General features: G+C 47.6%; 1 long non-coding RNA gene across 3 annotated transcripts in view; it reads right to left on the bottom strand.

The window, feature by feature from the left end:
* LOC144110298 (uncharacterized) overlaps nt 1–21544 on the bottom strand; it is a 273584-nt gene that overhangs the window by 7868 nt on the left and 244172 nt on the right. The gene's annotated exons all lie outside the window — the stretch shown is intronic.

Below are 21544 nucleotides of genomic sequence, written 5' to 3'. Positions count from 1 at the left end.
GACACCACATCCCGGCCGACGAATCCTGGGACATAATTGTGGGCAGCCTTGTTCCCGGGATGGGATGAGTGCGCAGGGACCCAGATCAATTGGATCGGGTAAAGTTTGTCCTTGGTGTAGGGTTACGGGGGAGAACCGGCGTATGGCGACATTACGAATTTAGAGTCGCTGAATATGGTTTCTGCAGAGGTGGAGACCATCGCCAAGGCTATGGCCGCCTTTTCAGCCTCTTCAGACGACCTGACGGGAATGAAGAACACAACCAACGGCCGACCCCAGTAGTTTACAACAACGAGCTAAAAAGCATCGCGATCAGAGTATTCGGTGGCGTCGACGTAGGCCGCTGTGTGATCTGTTAAGTACTTTTTATGCAGATACTTAGCCCTGTCCTTGCGGCAAGCGAGATGATGCTCTGGGTGCATGTTTTTCAGGAGAGGGGTAACGATAAGGTTGATGTCGATACAGGACAGAAGCCGGGCCTTGTCCGCGACGGTCGTTTCGAAGCCCATTCCAAGCTTGTCGAGTATGTGACGTCCCGTGGAGGTGCGGGTGAGATGCTCGTACTGAGTGGTGAGATGAGCTTCCGACAGCTCCGTCACAGTATTGTAGACCCCCAATTCCAGTAGTTTATACGGGGGGTTTCGGTGGGGTGAGATAGAGAGCAGCCTTCTTTGCCTGCCTAATAATGCAGTTAACGGGGTCCCATTCCTGGCAGCTAAGGTAGAGGTAAGAGAGGGTATATGTGAGGCGACTGATAATGGACGCCTGTACAAGACGTCGGAGGTCAGCCTCTCGCATGCCTCTATGTTTATTACCAACGTGGAGAATTAGACGAATGGTCTGCGAGACAGAGACTGAGCTTAGCCAGAGTGTCAGTGTTTTTCCGATTGCTCTGGATAAGCCATAATACCCTAATGATGGATACTGCGCATATGGGTTGGCCGTCAGCAGTAATGCAGTTGGGAGTATGGCCGTGGAGGCCGGGTTGACCGCGGATAAGCAGCAGTTCGGACTTCTGAGGTGAGCACGAGAGGTCGGCTCCGGCTACGTGGCGCTCAATGACATCCACCGCTTGTTGAAGTGCGGATTCAACCTCAGCATCATTGCCTTTTGAAACCCAGAGGGGGATGTCGTCTTCGTATAAGGTATGGGAAAGCCGGGGGACAGCGTCTAACTTTGAAGGTAGCGTGAGCACAGCGACATTGAAAAGAAATGGGGAGAGAACGGATCCTTGGGGGATTCATTGCTACCGAAGGTGTAGGGTCAGAAACGAGAGAGCCAAAGCTAATTTCAGCTGTAAGACCAGAGAGGAAGGTGCGTATATACTCGTATGTACGGTGATCTGGATTTATTAGAGAGAGGTTAACGAGAATAGCTCCGTGCGAGACATTATCAACTGCTTTAGTTAAATCAAGCCCTAGAATAGCCTTCGTGCCCGCTCTCGTAGAGGGGCACAGTATCTCTCGAGAGAAAGCTGGAGCATAACGTCTTGCGTAGAGAGATTTGAGCGCAAGCCAATCATGGTGCGAGGTAGGAGATCACTATCTTCAACATAATGATTAAGACGGTTGAGAATGATGTGCTTCATCAGTTTCTCTGCAGAGGAAGTGAGGGAGATGGGGCAGAGTTGTTTGAGAGGTGGTCGCTTGCCTGGCTTCGGTACTAAAGTCACGCGTGCATGTTTCCATGCTGCAGGGATTTTACGTTCTCTCTAGCAGTCATTATTGAAGGCAGTGAGAGCATCAGCGGATGGGTCATTTAAATTAGAGAGTTTTGTTGCAAATGCCGTCCGGTCCCGGGGCAGAGATAGGGCGGAGCTGAGAGAGAGCGAATCTTACCTCAGCCTCCGAAATCTCTACTTCGAGGGCAGGGTTGGCACCACCCATGTAGGGGAAGAGGGTTCGGGGAATTAGTATTAAGATACCGGACACGAAGTCCATCGAGAAGAACCTGGTCTGAGCCAGGGTGTTGATGGACTATGCGGGAAATGCTGTCTCGTTAGGATGTTTTCAACCGTCCGGGTCTAAAAGCTATCGGAAAAGGTGCCAGGTGCTGCTTAGGCCGAGCTGGCCACGCATGTTGTCGCAAACTTGAACCTATTGCTGGGTAGCCAATGAGAGAGTGTGCGCCTCAATCTGTTTGTCTCTCTGAGCTATAAGACTCCGAAGCGTTCCATTGTGGCGTTGTGTTTTTCAGCGGTTTCGCATGCTTTCGCAGGCCTGGCATAGGCGGAGGAGACGGCTGTCTGTACTGGATTGATCAGCCCTGGCAGGTGATACCTGAGTCGTAGTAGAGACATGTGCCTGGAGGTTGGAGATCTTCTCGTCCAGGTTTTTATCCAGGTAGGGGCGTTCGTTCTGGGCACGTAGGGAATGAAACTTGTCCCAATCTGTGATTAGACTCCGGGCGACCTTTCTGAGGGTACGGAGACGTCCTGAGGGTGGTCGCGAGGCTACAGTGGTCACTGCCAAGGGTATCCCCAGTGTTGAGCTCCCGATCAATAAGCGCGTTTTTGCAACGTCTTATATAAGGTGAAGTGTCAACAGACACGTTGTTTCCTACGCGGGTGGGAGTGTGAGGGTCAGTAACAAGGGTGATGACTAGTTCGTATGCCCGTAACCCCAGATTGTTACCCTTTCGTTTGGCGGCACGGTATCCCCAAGCGGGGGGGGGGGGGGGGGCATTGAAATCTCCTGCAATGAGGAGACCTGAACGGTGCGCGAGCTTGCTGACACGGCAAAGAAGGGGGTGAAGTTGCGTCTTATCTTTTTGGGGAGCTATAAATGTTAAAAATGAAGAGGCTTTGGTCGCCTCTTTTACGAGGGAGGACTTCGAGCAAGACGCTTTCTACGCCAACGCTGTCTAAGGAGTATTGAACGGCCGGGAGGTGGCATTCAATCTAAATTGCGTTGTCGGGAGCGGTGACATCAACGGTGGAGCATGGTTTATAGCCAGGTAGTTTCACTGGGCCATGAGTTTCCTGGAGGGCGATGATATTAGGGGGATCTTCGAATGTTGGACGTACTACTGCAGGTTGCCTCGCTTGCGGTGAAGAAACCCCCTGCAGTTCCATTGCCACACGTTAAGTAGGTGGCAGGGCGCCATGAGGAAGTTTGGTTGATGCTAAGATGGGTTTGGGGGCTGGATCGGGAGGCAAGCGATTGTATAATTTAACCGGTGTCGTAGGGAGGCGGCCGGTGCGTCTATCCTAGCTTCAAGACCTGTGACGCATGTTTGGAATTGTTCCATGAAGTTGTCAGGTTGTTGAATTTGCTGCTGTATTTGTTGTTGGAACTCGTGCATTTGCTGTTGGATTTGTCGGGAGAGCTCGGAAATTTAGCTTCGAGCTTACCATCAATTTTAGCCTCTAATTTGTCTTCTAGGCGAGCCTCAAACTTCTCGAGGTCAGCAAAAATTATCGTTCTGAGCGGGAGGTATCTTTCCACTTAGAGCGAGGACTCGAGGTAGTAGTATCTTTGGCTTGCGGGGGAGTAGATGTGGGCGCCTTAGGTGAGCTGGTGGAAACAAATTGAAGGGGTAGATTAGGATTTGTTTGTGATCGCGGATCGGGTGCAAAGGGTGGACGCTTTAAAGAAGCTTTTTCTTGTTGTAGTCTATAGTTGCTAGCTTTAAGTGCTGTGATCTTGTCGCGCATGGCTTGCAGCTCTGAATCGCGAGACTGAGACTTCTGAGAGTGAGAAGACGGGACTGCCCAGCTGCCCTAATTTTTCGCAGAGGACTCTCGGCGAGGACGCAAACTAGAGTCCAGGGGTGGGAAGGACTGGGAGCGAGTCCAGCTGGAGCGCTAGTAAGAGGAGAATGAGCGGTCAGAATGTATTTTGGCCGAGGTGTTCTCAGCCTTTTGGCGACGGGTCCGCGATCGGGAACGATGGGAGGTGGAGGCACTGTCTGAGTTCGCAGCTTGTAGCTGGCATTGCAGCACGACAGGAGGCGATTTGTAGCGGCGTTTACACTTGGAGGAAGCAGTCTAGTGAAGACCAGAACAAGCTACACAAGTGGGGGTGCATTCAGGGGCGTCGTCAGGGCCGCGAGCTCTGCAGTGAGGACACTTGGAGAGCTTGGGAGACGGGAAAACGTCCTCTCGGTGCCTCGCTTTGCGATAGTTAAGGCAGGCTCCCACCTTGTTCTTTAAAATGTAGCAGCGCACAGCAGTGCCGGCGTAGGAGACTTTGCGGGGGACCTTGGTCTCTGCGAAAGAGATGACAATAGATTGGGCCTTGGCTAAACGGCGGGCGTAGACTCCGCCGCTGGCGATAGGCTCTGCTTCGCGTCCGGGGCCGGTGCTGCGCCAAGCATGGATGTCGTCACAGTAGAGGCGGAGCGTCTAGCCCCTGAAGAGTATACACCCACGAACTGGACCTATGTAGCCCACTGCTATGAACGCGGCTCTGCCACTTCATCATCTTCGAAACGCACTCCCAAGCCACCGCTGACGGCTTCGTCTTCAGCGTCCGCACAGCATACCGCGTCCCGACAGCCATCTCCCTCCTCGACACGTAAGCTGCCTCGCCGCGCTCCGTCAGTGCCACGTCTCACTCTTGAAGACTAAAGTAATCATTCGCCCTCGCGGGGGCCTCAATCTGCGTGCCTCGGGAGAGAGCGCTCTTCGCAGGGCAATCACCTAAAGCATTGATTACTTTGCTCAGGGCTCTCCTGATCTTCCACGTATTAACCTTTATCTATCTATCTACTCCGACACCGCAGAGGACCGATTTCGGGTGAATTTCGTTCACAACTCCCTCACCGTTAGCACCCCGAACCGGGACCACGCCACCACTTATACGAATCTCCAGGAAATCATCCTGCGACCGACAAACTATCAAGTCACAACTTATTTCGCCCTACCAGGAGCACACGCCTGAGGTATCATTCACCACCAATACGTGAATGAGACGCAGGAGGAAATCATGAAGTACTTGATACCCCAGAATCCAGAGCACTGTATTCTCTGCGCATGTGGAAAAAAAGCGATTGTACAGCTGCCTTTACCTAGTGTAGTGAAGCTTTCCACTTCAAAAATTCTTGCTAGAGGATATTTGTGAAGAAACGTTCTTTAACATCCTAGGCACACCGCAACATTATTGACAGCCCCTTTCAGAGCCCCTTTAAATGCAGTGAAATTTTGAGTAGCTTTCAAAAGGTGTACGTGAAGTCTGTTCCATTTTTGCAGACACTCCTATTACGCACACGAGTCAGCTCGCTTTTACTTAGGGCAACATAGGGTTTATGAGGGTTTAACGCCCCAAATGTACTCAGGCTATAAGGGACGCCGTAGTGAAGGGCTCCGAATAATGTCGACCACCTGAAGTTTTTTAACGAGCACTGACATTGCACAGTACACGGGCCTCTAACCGTTCATCGCCAGCAAAATTCGACCGCTACTGCCGGGAGTGTGGCCGTGTCTTTCGGGCAGTAGCGGAGCACCACATGCCACTGAGCCATTGCGGTGGTGTTTACAGTATAATAGAAAAGGCGCAGTAACGAAGTAACGAGTCATGAAGTATATGAGTTCAGGTACAGAAGAGTACGCGTTCGTTAGTAATGTCATACACAATCGCTCGTCCATCTACATAAGGCGGGCGCTCGGTGTAAGAGCCACCGCTAGGATCAGTGCGAGTGTGAAGTATGGGGGTGCGATCTTGACCGATTTGGAATAGCCGGGTGAAGTAAGCACTCATGGGGTGTTATAATGGTTGCCCTCTCTTCAGAAGCTCTCGGAGCGGAATCCTGACGTCGACGACGCCGCGCCGCAGCTCTGGTGGCCCGCATGGCTGCCACGGCGGTTGTCTATGTCACCGCCGCTCATTACTAATGTAAGCGCAGCTGTCACCTAGTGCGAATAAATACTGGCAAAACTGTTCCAACCAATCAACGGGATACTCTTCTTTGTGAATTCGTAGTGCCGAGAGTTTTTGCACCAATCAAAGCGATGCGCTTCTCCATAAGACACTAATTAGAGTGTTTCGCCATAATGGCGTAACCCTGAAATGCCACCTTAACTGCTTCCAATGTGAAACATCACCAATTCTTTGCCTCAACCTGCAAAGCAGCCACGGTAATAACTGACGTGCCACACTTTTCTGTGCACTGGGATGCAAACTGAATATCCCGGCACGTACACACTCTGAAAGCTTCTACGAATCCTCCAACACAGTTCGAAATTTTCACTACAGAACGCACAATGTAACCTTGCGAGAACTGAAGTGTTGTAAATTTTGACAGTGAGCAGAATGGCGCACAATTTTTTGTTGTGCGTGAAATCTGCGTCGGCGGGAAAGACGCCCTGCAACCTAGCAGGGCGGCAATCAGAGAGATCAGGTTGGGCAGGTCGCATGAGCGCCGTCGACTCCACCGTTCAAAACAAGTCCTCAAATATCCTGTGGAGCTACTGGCAAGCGAGTGCTCAATCGAAGCCTTTCTTCACACGGAGCACTTGGCATCTGTAATTCACAATGGAAGATTCAGCAATAGATATTCGCAGACGTCAAACCACACGGCGTACTCTTGTTACTCAAGCTGCTTACTGAAGCTTCACTATTAGCCCGCGAAGACTCGCATTCCTCGCGAAGAGGAGCGTAAATGTCAAATACACTGCGCGCAGGCTTCTTTCTTTCTTCGTCCTTTGCTTTCTTGTTGGAGCATTCACAAGCGGCGCCCTAAGAACACTTAACGCGTTGAACCACTGCCCGCATGATGAGCATTTGTGCTAACAGCAGGATGACTCGGCAATTGGCACTGAGGCAGCGCAGGCTGCCGCACCGGGCCTCGGAACGACCTAACAAGCACCACAGAATCCGCGACCTATATGCCGACTGTAGGCGCTTAGTGCGAACCGCGACATTTGCAGCGCCTCGGCGAAATAAAAGCGCGTCGATCGAACGTCGAACACTTGTGAGAGGGTTATGCATTGTTGAACTACGTCTGCTCAGAGCGAGTGCGCGCAGCTATGAAATAAAAGCGCGTCGAGCGAAGGTCGAACAACTGTGAGCGGTTCACGCATTCTTGAACTACGTCTAGTTATTGGAAATGCGCGCAGTTACTGGTAGGTTGCGTTGTTTGTACCACCAGCTACGTTCTCCGCTTTGGAAGTTTTGTTTGACGCCGGTTGTACTCGCATGAGTTAATTGTTCATTTGTGCTGTCATGCACGTCTGGGGCTGCAAATTACGGTTCCAAGATCTGCGCCTTCCAGAGAGTAGGCGTGATATGCCTCCCGTATGACAGCTAATTGTGTTATAAACAAGTTATCAATTACCCTAATGTTGCAGCCCCTGACGATTTAACTACGCAGGCGTAACGAACGCCGACATGTGCAACCTTCCTCGGATTTGCGGATGCGCTACACACGATGTTCATACGAACTCGTCGTCTGTATACTCTGAGAGTTAAACTCGGCACGCTATTTCCTTGAGACACCGATGAAGACACGAGTAAACAACGTAGCGCTGTGCACTCCTCACTACAAGCTGATCTACCGCGTATCGTGTCACCATCGAAAGTGTCGATGTGGACTGGCCGGATCCTCAATAACTTAGTCCTCTTATGCAGACGTCAATCAGTTCCACATTTCTCGAGGGCATATAACATTGCGTCGCGGTGGACATTGCCAAATGCACCTTTCATATCCAGCTTGTATGTCTCCTCTTCTCATCCCGAAATGAACGGCGGCGCAAACAAGGACACTAACAGGAAAGAAAGAGACACCACATGCGTACACTACCAACTGTTTATTGCGCGGAAAAGTGGCGTATTTCAATATTCAGCTGAAGCATGTGACATCGCATATTCGCTCCGAACCCAACACGTGGAAAAAAAGTATCCACATCAGGAAAACTAAGAAGAAAATTTAACCTCTACAGAAAAAGGAGTTAAGAATATAAATGGAAGGGCCATCTCTTTGCCAAAGCAGTTTCACACAATCGTAGCAATAGCAGAGTCACTCATGAGAAGCAAAAGGAGTCTCACAGTAAAAAACCAAAGACAAATAACAATCGTAGCAAAAGCAGAGTCAAAGAAATGAAGCAAAACCAGCCAGAAATCGAAAAACAACAAATACTGAAAAGATGAAACCAATTACAAATATTCTCTTTAAAAAAAACAGACGACGGCTAGAAAAGGAGGGCTGAAAACTCGCACTGAACATGATGTCGAAAAAACTATCAAGAAATGAAACTTCATTTCTACGGAGGGATATCGAAGAGTCACTACACAAGTGCTTCCCTTCTTTTTAATCACAAAATCCTCAAGAATTTCATGTGCCACCTGATGGCGACTCCTGTCCAGAATGCTTATTACGAGAAGCCTCGGCTCACACTTGCATTCTTTACAGTGAAAAGGCAAATTCGACCCGTCTCTGTTTTCCAGCGATTTTTCATGCTCCCGCGCCCTGTCGTTAATGCATCGACACGTCTCTCCTATATAGACCCTTCCACACGTCAGTGGAATTTAATACACCACTCCGACGGCACAGGATACGAAATTCTTGCCGTGTCTCTTTTCGCTCAGAGCTTTCTTTTTCTGGCTGATCCGCTAGCATAACCCCCTCAGCATTTTGGCCGCGGAGAAAACGGTAGGTACGTCAAACCGGCCAGCAACCTTCTTCAAGCTGTGCGCCACCCGGTGCATATAGGGGACCACTTGTGGTCGCCTCGATCCCGGATTAGCGTGACATTTTTTCTTCTTGCCTTTAATTTTTTGAAGCAGGGTCTCTGGTACGCTGCCTACGACATAACACGTGAAGCCAGCCATTTGAAGCCTTTCGATCCGATTGTTAAAGCTAGCCTCAGCCATGTGAGCACAGGACTCAAGCAATGCACGCTAGAGGAAAAGTGAAGCGATAGCCCTTTTAACTGTCTTGGAGTGCGCTGATCCGTACGGAAGCAGTTACTTTTTTGCACGGGGGAACACATTCAGCACACTCGCACTACTAAAAACTTGATATTATTATATAATAACTGCAAGCTGTTGTTGTCTGGTAGTTCATGAGTAAAAGCCAGCCCTTTTCCTTGTTGTCTAAAAACGGATAAGATTATCTCCATTGTGCTGGGGAGCGTCAATGCAGGGTTAGTACTGCTTACTATCACCAAGAAGTCATCCACGTATCTAAAAATTCGCAGGACTGGGCCACTGCGAGGGAAGAAGCAAAAGAAAAGTCAATAGTTGATAAAAATATATTACACAACGCAGGGGCAACACAGGAACCGATGCAAATTACTCTTTTCTGCAAGTACACTTCTGTTTCAAAGGAAACAGACGTAGACCTAAGGTAAAATTCAAGTAGTGATAAAAAATTCTACACAATTTCTGGACAGTTTATGGACAATTTATGGACAAGTTTTGCACTTGCTGATTCTAACCTCAAAATTATTTTGTGACCAGAGTTGCAGGCAGGAAAGTGTGCAGAATTCTTGTACCCCGCAGCGCGACATCAATAATGTCAGCCTGCCGCGAACAGTGATCGTGGCGTTCTTCTGCATGCAATCGCTGATGTCGTCCCGGCATTTCCGATCAAGTAGCTAATCAGCAACAAGTGAGTCTTATTGTCCGCTCCCAATAAACGAATCCAAATGGTCGGGCTTGTAAGTTCGGCAAGATCAGCGCAGGCTAATGGAAATACTTGCCACACCTATCATCGAAACCCTTTCGTCCCATTTCAAAACAAGTGATTATTCATCCTACACGTGCGGCTGCTTTGTATTGGCTATACGGGTAAATGCTTGCATGTACAGCCTTTGCCAAAATTAAACAGGCTGCATTTTTTGCTTCTCATTCAAATAGTAGAGCTTTTACGGTTTCTCTTAAGACCAAAAAGTTCTTGAAATGCGAAGGCAAGGGTTCTGCTTACCATACAGAGATTTAGAGGTTGGGGGCTGACATCATAGCTTCTATATGCGACTGAGAAGCAACCGTCTAGCCTAGTTTCTTATGGTAAAGACTATGTATACTAGAACAGAGAAACAATGTGAGACATTATAGCCGTATCTCGGAAACTGGCGGCCCTCTGTCGAACCTGCTGCGAAGGAGAATATCAACCCAGATAGCGAGACTCCCATTTGGACAAGGGCGGATCCCGGCTAACAAGGGAGATTACTGGCAGCGACACATCCGATTCGTCAGCCACGAAAGAAATCGAATACCTATCCCACAGATTGCACTTGTATTTCTTGTCAGACACATAATACTTCCTGCGGTGTTATACTTTGGTTTCTATTTATATTGACCACCTCCTTGAATAAATTCATAAGTTGACAGTTAGCGCTGTGTGTGTCCTGTTCTCCGTTTTAAAACGTTGTTTTCGCGCTGTGACAAATTTTAATTGCACCACGAACTCGTCCGTACAACCACCCTCGTTAACTTTTTTCTCACAAGTGCCGTGTATCGACCTCTGTTCTTGGGTATCCTTTTTTTCTGCGTCTAGAGATAACATTGGGTGGCAAACTACCCTGAGTTCCACCATACTTGGATATAGCTGGGGTATACAGCTGGCATGGGTAAGACTTGCTCTCAAGTAGGTGCCCCGTCTTCTGATTAGGCTGCGTCGTGGGCGGCTGCCACCGTGAATGAAAAGAAAGGGATTTCAGGGCTTCCGCTTTTTTTTGCAACTGATAGCCCTTTGAAACGGGGGCGCACCGAAGGCACTGTATATTTCATAAAGAAAAATGGGAGCAATTTTCTGTCTCCACGTTGTTGTCATTGTATGCGCGGACATAACGGCACGACTGGTGTCGCTTTTCCAAGCACTCTGAACCTTAAAACAAGGCATTGGGTAGGAACCAGAATAGAAAAAAATCTAGCAAATGGTGACCTGTTGGAAGCATTCCACAACCACGAGTATCAGACACTGTCAGGCGTTATATGCTTTGGAAAATAACGGTAACAATCAGCCAGCCTTGTTCACTGAAAACATTTCGGGGATTCATCTCCGATCATCACCTTAAGTACCCAACTGAAGAGGAATTCATAGATGTAGTGAAAGGATAGAAATGAGACGGGATCATTATCATCCGCCTGACTACGCCCAATGCAGGCAAAGGCTTGTCCCTTGTCTCTCCAATTAGCCTTGTCTTTTGCCAGCGTGGCCCCCATATCCCCACAAACTTCCAAATTTCATCCGCTAAGGTAATATTGCGCCTCCCCCTCCTACACTTTTCCTCCCTTCGAATCCCGTCTGTTTCTCCTAAGGGCCATCGATTATCTTGCCTTCGCATCACATGCGCTGCCTAAGCCGATTTCTTCCTGTTGATTACGGCTAAGATGTCATTAACCTGCGTTACTTCACCCATTCTGCCGATTCCGCTCTCTTAACCTTATCCCTATTAATTTTCTTGCCAATTATCGCTTTCGTTAGCCTCCACGTTTCTGCCCCTTATGTGAGTACCGGTAAGATACAGCTGTTGTACACTTTTCTCTTGAGGGATATTGGTAACCTGCTATTCATGATCTGAGAGAACCTTCCATATGCGCTCCAACTCGTTCTTATTTTTCTAGTCAATTCCCTCTCGTGATTTATATCAGCGGTCACTGCCTGCCCTAAGAAGACGTATTCCTTTATCACTTCCACATTGGCTAGCAACTGTGAACTGTTGTTTTCTTGCTAGACTGTTGTACATTACTTCGGTTTTATGTGAATTTCAAGACGTACCATTCTGCTCTGCCTGTCTAACTTATTGATCAGGCTTTACAGCTCATCTCCTGAATGACTTATCAAGGCAATATCATCAGCGAATCACATATTAAGGACATAGGCTTCAATGGTTCATGATCGCGGTGACCGTCAGCCGTTAAATCGCCCTTAGGTCATGTAGCCTTAGATCACGTGACATCACAAGATCGCGTCACCTTGTGACCACATGACCGCCGCCAAGCAACAACTGCCGACGCGCTGCGCATGCGCAGCGTGACGTCACCGCTTCCTCTGTCACGCTCGCGCCAGCTGCTCTTTTCCTCTGTCGTGAAATGCATCATTCCCCATTAACTCTTATCCGCAACTGCTCCCTAACCAGGCCTCTGAACACCTCATGCCCAACACTCTTCATTTTGGAATGTTATTGCTAAATTTATAAAGAAATATGGTCGCTCTGCATTCGTCACAGATATATTCCAGTATTTCCACATAAGACTCTTTTACACCCTGATTCCGCAATGCCTGCATTACTGCTCAGGTCTCCACCTTGTAATCAAGTAATGTTATATATAGGGGCTCATTATACTCCGAGCATTTCTTCATCACCTGATTGATAGTGTGAATGTGGTCTTTTGTCGAGTATCCTTTACGAAAGACTGCCTGATCGTTTTGTTCATTGAAGTATAAGGTTGTGCCGATTTTATTTACACTTTCCTTAGTAAATGCCTAAGTAAATCCACCAACCTCTCGAACTCCACACTCTGCATTCATCACAGATATCTTGCAGTATTTCCACATAAGACTCTTCTACACCCTGATTCCGCAATGCCTGCATAACTACTCAGGTATCCACTGTGTAATCAAGTAACGTTATATATAGGAACTCATACTCCGAGCATTTCTTCACCACCTGATTGATAGTGCGAATGTGGTCTATTGTCGAGTACCCTTTACAAAAGACTGCCTGATCGTTTGGTTGATTGAAGTCGAAGGTTGTGCCAATTTTATTTACAATCGCCTTAGTAAATGCCTAAGTAAGTCCACCAACCTCTCGAACTCCCATTACCGCACCGGCTGTCTTCCGAAACCTTTCGAAAGTTTGTTGAATATTAGCAAAACGTTTGTGCGAGAAAACAGCCAGCTTCTTGACGTTTAGCAAAATGTTAATTTGGGCTAGTTGGTACAGGTTCATCGTAAAACAGTGCAAAAGACGAGGGACCAGAGAAATAGAGACACAGGACAAGTGCTAACTCTAAACTAAAGGCTTTATTTGCTAAAACCTTCGTATAGCTGAACAAAGGAGCACTCAAGGGCATGAAAACTGTTCTCAAAGGTAAAACCAAAATAAAAACCAAAGATGTGCGCGATCTTCAAACCTTCTCAAGGAAATCAATACCCGTATTACTAGCGGTATATGTAGGTGCCGCAGAATACACACAGAAACAAGCGTTCGCACTAGCGGCGGAGGACACGCAAGTCAGAGTAGTAGCCGCCGGCACTAATGGAACGAGACCTCAGAAACGGAAATAGAGGCGGCTATCGCCCTTGCTATCATTAACACCCACACCGAAACTATACTAAGCCGTTCTAACTTCGCGATACAAGGTTATGCGAGGCGCAGAATTTCTCAGGCGCAAATAAATATATATGAGGTATTCACTCAGGCTGCGCTACCACACGGCGCGAACATTGTCGTGACAAGAGCGCTGTGCTGGCGGTCGTTACGCACCAGCTCGCGCAGTGTCGCGGTACGCTGTGAGGCACCCGGCCTGAATTTTTAATGATCCGTAACATAATTGCACGTCCTTAAATGCATCAAAGCGCATTTTCTTTTGTGTGACGCATATTTTGCATGGTTTGCAGCAGAATTCTTTTGTTGCGAGATGTAACCGAGCTGCCTGCCGCAGCTCGACAGTTAAACTGGCCGGCTGCACTGCACGCAAGGATTTACACGACTTGCATCTTTTAATATCGGTTGATAACTGTTACTTACTCAAGCAGGACGCATAGTGGATAAACAGCGCATGATTAATTGCCCAAACTAGAAAACTAGAGCCGCAGAAACTCATATTTCGAGCAGCTGTAGTCCGCGAACTGCTGATGCTGCACAGACGGTGTTTCAGAAGAAAGGCAAAGGGCCATTTCTGCCTCATTTGTGCGACAGAACGGTCGAGCAAATACTGTCAAGCGCTTGAAACACGAACGGCAATCCTAGCGAGAATGTTTTGCAGTTTTTATCATAGAAGCGTAGCGCTGCTTCAAATGCACCAGATTTAGAATCTAGGCCGATTCACAGCAACATGATGTGCAGCGATTTTTGTAGTAACCCGCCAATTTCAGCAGACAGAGATGAGAAATTAAGTTAGCTAAACGAACAGGCACATTTAATTATTCACCACTCCAAGGGCGCACTTCTACAGTCGGCACCCTCAGCACGTCTCTTGGGCTCACACGCTTGTCAAGCAATTGCGACACCCTTTCTTGGTTTGTATGCTTTAATTCCTTTTGGCTTGTCGGTAAACTTAGGCCCTGCAAGGGGTGGGCCTGGATATCGGTGAATTCAACGCGCGGCAGCAGTCCTGTACCTGGCACACCACGCCGGCAGCTCTGCAATCTTGCGAGTCGGTGTTTTCACAAAGTTTTCACAAAGTAAAACCTTTTCAGCGTCCCCGCTCTTTACTATAACGCGCAGTGCACAGAGTACCCACTAAGTCACGCGGTGTTAGGGGTCGGATAGAAATTATATGCGGCGAGACGCGAATTGCGCTCACATTTCACACATCACCAGGGAGTTAAAAGGTGCGGCTGGCTGCGGCGACCGTGCGTGCGACCACCAATATGGCGAGTGCTGAGCCGGCCGCTAGCGCTCCTTGAGGATTACGTCGTGTGAATACCTGCTATTGGGTCAAAAAAAACTTATAACTATTGAGTTGATATTGGTCAGGGCTCACTCGGGGAACTCTGGTAACAAAGCAGCGCACATCAAAGCTCGAGTATTCGTCAGCCGATGAGGGGACGCGGCAGTTTTTGAGAGTTTCTCGAAGGACGGCCCAGCATCATATCACGACATTACTAATCATTTAATTCTAGACATCTCCCTTGCATGCGGGACGTGCGGTTCGATCCACAGTGCCGCCGTGCACCAACTGGTGGTACAATGGGTACAAGCTTTCTCCTGGCCTGGGGCTTGGCTTCTTTCGGGTGAAATGCTTGGGAAATGCGTATATGGTCCCACCTTGAGTAGTCAAAAACACCTTCTGCCATGATCCTCTTGGGCCATAGATGCTCTTGCAACATAAAAGTTCATAATCATCATCATCATTTCAGGCTAGAAACGAGGATCTTTCCCTTTACAGACAAAACCTTACATAAGAAGCAGGCGACCACCTGGAGGCGACTACAGACGCTTTCCTTCATGACTCCATACTTACTATCAAAATTATATCCCAGTGATTACGACCCAGAATGTACACTATGTCGCTAAATAGCTATTTACGACCATTTGTTGGCAAACTCTGAAGAGGAGCCGCCACTGCAATCTCTCCCCAGTACCACAAGTGGGGCTCCGAATTGCGGCCATTCTGAGCCCGGCACGGGCTGCCCCTGGGGCCTGGCGGGGGATACATGCGGTATTTGCAAGTGGGCATCGGGCGGGTCTCACAAGGGCAGCCCAGTGGTCTTGCTACATAATACCAGCCGGGGACGCTACTGTCTGCATGAATGAAAGCCATAGAGGGGGCTCTCCTCGGTGCCTTGTGGGACCCATATAAGCAGTAACGGGCTTCTGAGAGTGCAGCGGGGACCCACATAGGCTACCCATGCCAGGCCTACATGGACTAACCTATGCCAGGCCCACAGCCAAAACTGTCCACTTTCGCTTCTGAATCGGTTCAGCTTGAGATGATCGCTCTCCGGCGCCATATCTTCTTCCCGATTTTACACACCGATTCTCAAGCGTCGCAGCCGTTCTTCTCCAGTTTATAGTGTCTTCGGTGCGCGGCACCTTTGCCCATCGAACCAGAAACACCAGCTCTGATACAGGCTGGTAGATGGTCTATTCTACCGTCGTAGGATTTACGCGACAGCGCAAGGAGATTGTTCTGCTGAAATCCCGGCGTCGTCCGTCGGAACAAAATCCCACAATTCCTGTAAACAGAAAACAGAAGAAAGCAGCCGGCATTAGGGTTCAAACCGAGCCCCACTGGATGCATCGTGGGCACGCAACACATATGCCACGGGAGATTATTTTTTATGTTTTGTTCATAGTCCACGAAGGGTTGTTGCTTTACGCGTGTTTCAGGGACACCCACTAAACGCGTTGTCGGTTCTATGATGTAGTAACGTGTGTTTGTTATTTCTTCTGATTTTATAGTAATGAAAAAATATATTAATAAAGAGAATTAGGAGTCAGAAATTGCACGGAATGAAAAGGAGGTGTGGTTGTCACGGATCTCTCCGATGAACACTCGGACCGAAAGAATGACTAGGCGACAGGTGTACCCACACAAAATGCACATTTAATACACCCTACTTGGCACACACACTAGAACACAACACTAAAAAACTAACACAAAACACAAAGACTATAAATACACATGACCCGGGCACACTGCTACTAGGGTCTACTACTTTGTGTTCTACAATTAGCGGTCGGCGTTCGTGCTCACGGTTGGTTCGGTGTGGCTGCGGAGTTGTATGGATCCAGTAGGCGGCATCGAGGCGGCGTTCGCCGTGCTTGGGATGGCGTCGCTGGTTGCGTCGTACAAGCTCCCGGTCCAAGCGCCCGTGGAGGTGATGCCGGTGTTGTCGGCTTTGGGGGCACCACCCGGATGGATGGCAACAGCGCTGGAGATACCCGTAGCAGGTGGTAGCGTCCTCCGTTGACTCCCCGGAACGGGCTCAGGCACGGCAGGTGGTCCACGATGCGGAGTCGTAGAACGCGATCTCACCGGAACAGTAGCCGGCGTCGCCCTCTTCCAGCCAAAGTGTCCCTGACCCGCCGGAGCATCCGCTTCTCTGCTGTTCCCTCCCCCCCCCCCGGGCCTCGCTCTCACTCGCCCTTTTATAGCCTCGGTGTTAGTCCACGTATCCCTTGTCGTCGTCTTCTTCTCTTCTCCACCAATCATCTCTCTCCACCCCACCGAATGCTTCTCCACCAATCATCTCCCTCCACCTCACCGAATGCTTCTTTTTCCTCTTCTTTATTCGTCGTTCATATCGCGTCGTCTTCTTCACACCTTTTTCCTTTAAAATTTAATTTAGGCTCCTTAATATATGTGACAGTGGTGGTGCTTCCACAACAGGCAAATACGGCCTGGTTGGTACATATTTGAAGAACTAGATAAAACAGCGCTACGGAAGATTTGGTGCTCTGCAAGGTCTGCTGGGTTATTCCTGGCTCAAAAGCAAATGTCGTCCAGCTGTGTGGACACATTGTTGTTCTTTGAATCAGTCACCACTGCATGTACAAGTGCGCTCCGATAAGCATGCCGGAAATGGGCAGCTAGCTGATGGACTGTTGCAACCACCGTGCTGTTTGATGCACCGTGAAAAAATTGTGCGGTACGCTTTAGCTCCTGCTTAAGTCTGTGACGCAATAACTTAATGGGATAATGCCAATATCTGCAGAACTTGTCATTTTCTGATTAACATTCATAGATCCCTGGGCATATACTAGAATATACTAGAATATAGCGGGCCTGTGCGAACAAGGTTGCTCGTGCCGAGCAAATCCTAGCGGCCGCTGTTTATTGTAACTTCTACCTGCCACGGTGGGCAGCCGCTCACTATCCGTTGGGCAGGCTGCGATGACGTCACTAGGTTGCATGAGCTAAGTGGCCCATCTACCTCTTAGGTTGCTGCTCTGGTGTTTTTCGTGAATTTTTAGCCCAAGGCCAACGGCGCTGACGATTTTCTTTGACGTGATCTCTTTAAGGCTTTGGCTGTAATACATTTCCAATGCATCCTCGGTCATGTTCCGTTTGCAAAGGTACCTACAAGCAAAATGCCTGTTCCCCTAGGAGGAGTACAATGGTTTTTGTGAATTTAATTACTTGTGCACGCGCCCTTTGCTTTGTTTTGTAGCGAAAAGCTTCACTAGGCTCATCAACGGGAGGATTTGCTTGAGTCACACTACATATTTGCCATAGCTGCGCATGCGCGAAACCGAGTGACGTCACGCGGAGCACAGGTGGTCGCTGCTGCCGCAGCCGTCGGGGCCGTCACGCGCTGCCTCCGCCGTCTGACCTTTCGCCATGGAAGGAGGAGAAGAAGACCCAGAAGTGGTAGCGTGGGAGTTGGCTCAAAAGCAGCATGTATGAAACCTTAAGCTAAACCACGAGCATCGGCACACAGCTTTTCGCTTCGAGATATCCAGGCTTAACACTTCAGCTAAGCCTCAGCCCAACTCTTTTTTTTTGTTTCTGTCCTTTTACTCTTTGCCCTGATATGTAGAATACAAAACTCGCCCTGAATTCTGGTGCCCTTCTTTGCATTCCCTTCGTCATTCGCTGTGCCTCTTTTTGGTATGGGAGGCAAAGTGTGAACAATGCCGTATGACCTTGAAAAGGGACGCGCTGGCGTATGGGCTACTGGCCGCAGCTTGGGAGCCGATAATTTGCAAAACATATCCGCAAACAGTAACTGTGTTTTAAGGGTGTGTAACAGGATGCAATGCCCGTATAAAACCGAAGATACTTTCATTTACTAGGGTGATAAACGGAGTGTTTGTGTTAAGGAAGGAATTGCACCAAAATAGAAAAAAAAGTGCGGACCGGAGTCGGATACGAGTATAGCCATGGTGGAAACTTAATAGTGAAGGCGAAGGTGAGATAGGGTAACCTTCAACCGTCTAGGTACATTCCTAGTAATCGCCCACTATTTTTATCCTGCAATCAGATTTCACTGGTTTTGAAATGCAGAAGAAATATATTATCTTTGGGCAATAAAAACAGCAAGATAGAATTGAATGTGCTTGGTGAGTGACTTGTTGAAGATGCTCAACAAAAGCCGTTCGCAGCACACTGCATTTTCCACAACAAAACCAGTTTTGTAAAGAATTTAGATATCCTATCTGCCTTTTTAAAACCGTAGTCACTCTTATTCTAAAGCGTGTGACATCATTTCAAGTGATCACAATCGGCACTGATGGTTAATTTTCAATTTCCCGGCGTACCAATTTTCATACTGCACTTCAAGATTTAAATACAAACATAAAAAACGAATTCTAGAAATTCATGAAAATAAAAGTACTCTTGGAACATGATATTCTTTTAAAAACAACGATAGTTGAGCTGCACTTCGATGCTTTATGCTCCAATAGCCCGGTAATATTCTATGAAAAAAACCATTAGCACCTTCAAGGGCACCATTGGGGGGTTCCTATCTTTTGGCTTGCAGACATTCCAGCCTTTTTCTACTGCTGTTCTTTTACGTAATCACAGACAGGAGCAGAGGTGCCTAATATTTTCTTTCACTTACTTTTAAGTACTCCTACAGGACGGCCTAGGGCACCTGGAGCATGTTTTTGGCCCTTGGAGGGATGCGACAAAAGCATTTTTAGTGTTTCCTAGAGACACGAGTTTGGTAAACATTCTTTGACAATGATGTTTGTGAGTGTTTATGTGTTTGTGAGTGCGTGAGTGTGCTTGATTTCACCATTAACCCTTTCTTTTTCCCTTTTCCTGTCTTTTTCATCATGCTGTTTCCTAATCTTCTTTTCTTCTTACACCCTCGCTTGGAGTAGCTTGCCAGGCCAACAACCAGGGAGACCTCTCCTATTTCATTAAAGTCTTCCTCCTCCTCTTCCTCCTTCTCCTCCTCCGCTATTCTCATAAATTTTGCTGTGAGTAACATGAGTACGTTTAGCATATGAGATGGTTGTGTGCCAAACTATGCATAGCCACCACTTTCCTTCAAATGCTTTGGTTAGTCATGATATTAACTTTTTGATGAAAGTACGACGTGCAGTAGAATTCGAAATTGCTGAAATAGATTTCTTACCCCATAGGAGCTGCTGACAGGAGCACCTTTGTTGCCAAGGAGGTCTCTGAGCAGCTTTACGCCGTGTGTGCATTTGCTTTGAAATAACAACGCATTTTTATGAAATGATGTGTACATTCAGTCTCTCTAAGAGGAGCGGCAAGTGCCTCTCATGTCCTCTAGCTCGAATCTTCTGCGGCTTGCTTGCCGCTTCCTGCCGGCTGCTGCCCCCTTGGACGGAAGCTCACGTTCACCACGCATTACACTAGATAAAAATTTTGGTTTGGGTTCATGACTTCAAAACGACAACCTTTCAAGCAGGCTTCATGCGACCTTTTGAAAGCCCGTATAACTGTATTGCCTCCCACATTTCATATCTTATTTACATATTTAACTTATTACTTTCTAACCAGTTAATGTTTCCTCTCTGTAGCTCACCAAGGTTCATGTGAAAATGTTTCTGTATAGGCACTCGGTAATTCATGCATTTCAGGGTTCCCTCTGCTTGGATGTTTACCAGTATTTTGTGGATCGTCCTGGTGGAGATTAGGTTTTCTGCACGGGGGCTTTAATAAGGGCAGCAGTATTTTGCAAGGGAATGCGTGTGATTGCTGTGAAGTAGTGGGTGGCAGGTTAAGTTAGCCAAATGCCATAAAAGCGCAGAGACAAACCATAATTGCGACTTCGCAATTAACGTGAACATTATGGAAGAATGCAACCTAAAAATGCAGCAGTTGCGAACAACTGCTCTATTACTCCACATGCCAATTGCAAACGAAACGAAATCAGCATTTTCATGTTTTAAATTGCTAGACACGCCAGGTACGAAAATTCAGGAACTTATGACTTTTTTTTGTGATCAGCTTCATATTTAGGTAACTTCAAAAGATTTAGCAACGAACAACTTTTTCTTTTGCGAGGGAATTCTGTGCGGCAGTCCTTATTGTGATCGGAGCTTCACTACAGCCTTAAGTTGTGTATGACTATAGTGCCACTTATGCATTTATTTATTCCGGCGCTTCACGAGAATGACATCTTTGAGACTGAATGGTACTTTTTTCCGTCCCTCCTCAAAATGAGGAGAACGAAATGATGTGCTCAGCGTCACTCTTTGAAGTTAAAACCATTGTGACATTCTTGTGAGGTTTATAATGCAAATATTCCCAGCATATTGTCTATGTGAGTATGTTACACACGGAAAAAGCAAATAAATTACGTCTCAGTGCGAGCTCATTATAAGGATGCTGTGATTGATGCACGAGAACACTGCTGTAAAAATTGCAAGTTAAAAATATTATTGATATCTAGGGCAACTCTAAATGAATGTTTGAGTCACGATGTGCAGCTCCATTGACGGGATAAAAGACTAGATGCGTACATAGCAGCCACTTGATGTGTTGATAGCTGTGTGTGTGTGTGTGTGTGTGTGTGTGTGTGTGTGTGTGTGTGTGTGTGTGTGTGTGTGTGTGTGTGTGTGTGTGTGTGTGTGTGTGTGTGTGTGTGTGTGTGTGTGTGTAATTGTTAAGTTTAGCTTTTGATGTAAGCTCAACTGTATAGCTACCCATTCGCACAGCTCATATACCTTTTCTCTGATTATACCATTCTATTAGCCTCCGCAGCTGCAACATTGCCACGCTTGCTGCTGTTGCCTACTTAGGCTCAAAGAGGCATAAACTGAGCAATTGAGATAGTGCAAGAAGCAATATCAGGACATACTTGTCCGATGAAGGCGCTTCATTATATATACAGTATGCCCCCACCATATTCTCACCGAAACATTAACACCTTGTTACGAGACCGTGCAAATCTAATTGAAAGGAAATCATGACAGGCTTCGCGGCTGACTTTTGAGTTAGATCAGGGTTTAGCACGGTGCAACAGCAAGTGTGGGTGGGTAATAATTTCATAACTGATCTGCAGG

Source organism: Amblyomma americanum, chromosome 11 (genome assembly GCF_052857255.1).
Source record: "Amblyomma americanum isolate KBUSLIRL-KWMA chromosome 11, ASM5285725v1, whole genome shotgun sequence".
NCBI lineage: Eukaryota > Metazoa > Arthropoda > Arachnida > Ixodida > Ixodidae > Amblyomma > Amblyomma americanum.
This window is presented reverse-complemented; position numbering and strand designations above follow the sequence as displayed.